This window comes from Anopheles aquasalis, chromosome 3 (assembly GCF_943734665.1).
Source record: "Anopheles aquasalis chromosome 3, idAnoAquaMG_Q_19, whole genome shotgun sequence".
In the NCBI taxonomy this organism is placed as follows: Eukaryota; Metazoa; Arthropoda; class Insecta; order Diptera; family Culicidae; genus Anopheles; species Anopheles aquasalis.
Genome location: NC_064878.1, coordinates 58,661,049 through 58,665,060, shown reverse-complemented (window position 1 = coordinate 58,665,060; position 4,012 = coordinate 58,661,049). Strand labels below are relative to the sequence as shown.

Below are 4,012 nucleotides of genomic sequence, written 5' to 3'. Positions count from 1 at the left end.
CGAGAACTGAACCCCTTTCCTATGGTGGCATCCTTGGCAGCTCGATCTTTCAGCTGAAAGTCATTTTGGTGAGCAACAAACGCTAGTTACATAGTAACTCTATATTCTGATAAACATTCTGGGCTGGGCATGATGATGACGACTTCGACGGAGGTCCGACTGAGACTTCAGTTTATCACTCGGATTTTTATGAGCCACAATAAAACACCACTAACAGAATGGGTGTGTGGCCATTAATGCTTCCAAAATATGTAGTGTGTAGTCCGGTCTTTTTTGCAGCACTTATGTTTGGCGGATCTCGATCTCGATCGGTGGCCCGCATTTGGTGCATCCATCTGCTCGGAGGCACCGTCACCGGCCACGGTCTTACACGGATGATCACTCGCATCCAGGATGCGACGCTCGGCGAAGGGTGCGAAACCGGCTAAGCGCACAGCACAACATATGCTACAGCCAATGTGCAGCCGATATTTTGATTATTTTCCTTACTGCGGCCAACCGATGGGGTTCCATCTTGTGGAGTGTTTATTGTTACGGAACGTACAATATCCACTTCGCCTTCGCGGGTGCACTCGTTCCGGCTTATAGTGACCATTCTTGCTCCGATCAGCAGAGAGATGTTTTTCCCTCGATCGAGAGACATTTTTCGGCCCGCGTTCGCTTCTTTACAACGTTCGCTGAAACAATAAATAATTGAGCTTCTTTCGTGCGCTACGTCCACCGCAGGCGATCGCGATGACTGCGCAGGCTGCGCTGCATCAGCAGTATGGGAGCATATTAAAAGCAACCGAAAGGCACTCATGCTGCAACATAACAAAAACTCCTCTCGGAGACGAGAATGACCGCGATGGTGAGGCTGGCAGTACGGACGAACAATACTGGCTGCGAGGTCTTTTTATTGCCCCCGAAAGATTCGGGCTCCTACAGAATTGACCCGTTCTTCGTGTGGAGGGAACGCGGAACATAAATAAATGTATCTTCATTTCCGGAATGTACACGCAACCCGCTAGCTGAGCCTTCATTCACGTTGGCCCCTGAGGTTGCACGACAATTGTCTTTTTTTTTAATGATTCTTCTCATTCCGCTTTGTTTTACTTGCAATCTCAAGCACATTCAAACGAGCAGGAATGAGTCAATAAACCAATGCTTCTTGGGGCTGAGTTTGCCTTGTTCGCCGGTTTTAATTTGACCATGTTACGATTATATAAAACTAAAAGAATGAAAATACTTTATGACAGAACACACCAAAAGCTACGACCAACAACTCTTAAACGAATTTATTGTGGAACTATCGAAATACACCGGCAAGCGTAATACGATTAAGAAACATTCTCATTTACACATTTTGGAAGATGTGAATAGATTTGGGGCGTAAGGCAATTTGAGTGTAGATCAGTATGAAAATTCCCATTTAATTCATAAGTTCAAGCTGGGCACTAAAAGACCTACCAAAGCACGAATCTTTGAAGTATTTCTTGCACCACCACGATTTACCACGTGGCGTTATCCGCGATTTCAAAACCGGAGGGAAGATAGTGAGCGGTACGGTACGGTAGCGGTTTGATACGGTATGGCTCTCAAAGAAGTGTATGCTATCTACGGAAAATAGTGATAGATACTTTCTAGCTAATATTAATCGGGCTTCGCGGGGATGATGCTCGTGCCTTCAGCTGTGCCCGGAGCTCTCTATTCTCCTGTTCTAGTCGCTCCTTATCTTCTTTAAGAAGGCAATTTTCCTCCCTTAAATCGATGTTATCCGTTCTCAGCGTTGCGGCCCGATCCTCGTTGGTTCTGCACCGCGCACAAACGCCGTTTTGCAGCTCCTCCAGCTCGCCCAGCGCTCTTTCCAGTTCTTCTTGAAGGGTTCTAACATGTAATTCCTGCGTGGGAATGTAATGATGAGTATGTAAAATATAATATTAACATAAAGGTTCTTACCTCTACTTGTTGTTCGTCATGCCTAGGCCTCGGTCTAGGGCTCGCCCTCGGCCTAGGCCCCGGCCTCGCCCTTTGATTCACTCTACGATACATTGATTCTTCTTCTTCTTCTGTAAGGATGAACGGCTATTCAATCCTGCTTCCCGGGCTTTTGGAAGATTATCCGAGTATATAGCCCTCTGCCACTACTCGGCTACTAAGGTCACTGGTTCCAATTAGCTGTGTGTAAATTTCCACAATCGTCTATTGTATTTCCTGCAACGCTGTCGCCCGCGAAAATCCGCCCGCCCCCGCAAGAGGCCGAGGCAACTTGGCAGCCCGATCACCCTTTGCTGATCACCTGGTCACTTTGCTCTGCTAAACACAACCGAGCCACTTGTTTTATCTAAAATAAAGCAATGAATCATTGAAACATCCGTCGATAGACGACGATAAACGAAAAGCTTTTCCATTTTCCTTCCATTTTTCTCTTGCATTTGCTTTTCCGAGTCCCAGAAAGATACTTACCGCAAGCACGCGGGTGTTCCGGATTCGAGGTATTCCGATCAGGTGCAATCTGTTCGTTCCCGTTGGTGTCTCCACATTTGCCGATCTCAACACGTTTATCTCGAATGTAACGATGGAATTTTCCGATTTTCCGGGTATTCCGTCGTTTTGAAACTTGAAAAAATGACAGGAGGCTCCATAAAAGTATGCACACGTATCGCTATTATTATTTACGGTAAAAGTCCTGAAGACCCCCGGGAGATTTGATATAGTTATGTTTTTCATAGGAACACAGCTTTAAAACGAAAATTAAGCTATTAAGGAAGGAGAAGGGAAGTGAATTTCAACATTATTGAATTGTTTATACATTTCAGAAGTGGTTCCCCCTTCCCAATACCTTAATTTTGGTTTTAAAATCATGGTCCTGTGGAAAACAGAAACACAATAAATCGTTCTACTTTGAAGGATTCAACTTTGTCATGGTCTTGCTGTTTTAGTGCCCACTGTAAAAAGGCTGAGCTGTCAAACAACTGTCAAAACAAACAAAAAATTTGTGAAAAAAAATTAATGTAATATCGTTGTTATTTCCATTTCCAATTTTCCAATTTTCCAATTTTCGCTCGACTTAGACGGAGGTGTTTGGCGCTGTCGTTTCCTAGACAGCAAAATTTCCTTCCTATTAAACAATATCAGTAGAATTTAAGTGGCGCGTGAGTGATTTCTGTCGTACGGGTTGTTCTTCGCAAGAGTTCTCGGTTTTTATGCGTGCTAGAGGCGATGGAAAAGGGAGAAAATAGATCAACCACAATTTAGATGTTCCTTCGTTTGCCGTTTCTTAGTTCTAACCGGAATGTGAGTGCAAAAAGGGGTGGAAAACGTGATGCGTGAGAAAGAATAACAAAGTGACCGACCGTGAACATTGACGCACCGAAATATGTATGCCAACAGCCGGACCAGCATAAATTACATAAAAATTACATAAAGTCGGCCACCCACTCCCGCCGGAATACGCAGCGCTTGCCCTGGCACGGTGCCGTGTGTCGTCACGGGTAGAAAATAGGACGGAACGCCTTCAATTCGTTCCCCGCACCATATAAGTCTCCTCGTCTGCGGTGGTGTACCCGGAAGGCTGATAATCTTGCTGTGGTGCGCACACGAAAGGGATCGTGATAGCGCGAGGAGACGACGGACGGTATCGAACGGGATGAGGAAGGGTTCCGGCTGGATTCCGAACCGTACGAGTCACACGCACGTCCGGCCATAAGAAGACGACGAGAACGGCGAAAAGGCAGGATAAAATAAAAGAGAACACACCGAAAACACGCGACCCGATCGAAGAATCGTTCGGCGAACGGAGCGACGAGTACAGCATCATCTTCGCACACCCTTAGGCACCCGGAATAAACATTAATGTGCACAAAGAACGACGCCGGAGCATAAGAACGGACTCGAGAACGCTGATGCTGTCGCCCTTGTATGCACTGTAGCAGCAGATGTGCAACGAAACCCCCCATTGAACACCTCCCCCCAATCCGCGGCTAGCCAGTGCAAAAGTGAAGGAATTCCGGGACGGACCTCTCGGATTCTC

At 46.1% G+C, this 4,012-nt stretch overlaps 1 protein-coding gene and 1 long non-coding RNA gene across 6 annotated transcripts in view; one reads left to right on the top strand and one right to left on the bottom strand.

The window, feature by feature from the left end:
• Window positions 1–1,289: 1,289 nt before the first annotated feature.
• On the bottom strand, window positions 1,290–2,510 carry LOC126575004 (uncharacterized). Its single transcript, XR_007608242.1, has 3 exons — window positions 2,446–2,510; window positions 1,939–2,323; window positions 1,290–1,880 (listed from the first exon to the last, which is right to left on the bottom strand). It is a non-coding gene; the product is annotated as an uncharacterized LOC126575004 (long non-coding RNA).
• A 433-nt stretch (window positions 2,511–2,943) lies between these two features.
• Window positions 2,944–4,012, top strand: part of LOC126574992 (serine/threonine-protein kinase 3) — a 7,132-nt gene continuing 6,063 nt past the window's right edge. For 3 of the 5 annotated variants that reach the window (XM_050235455.1, XM_050235456.1, XM_050235451.1), the window contains exon 1: window positions 3,000–3,276. The gene's annotated coding sequence lies outside the window, so the exon portion shown is untranslated. The other 2 variants (XM_050235453.1, XM_050235452.1) reach the window with 2 other exon arrangements.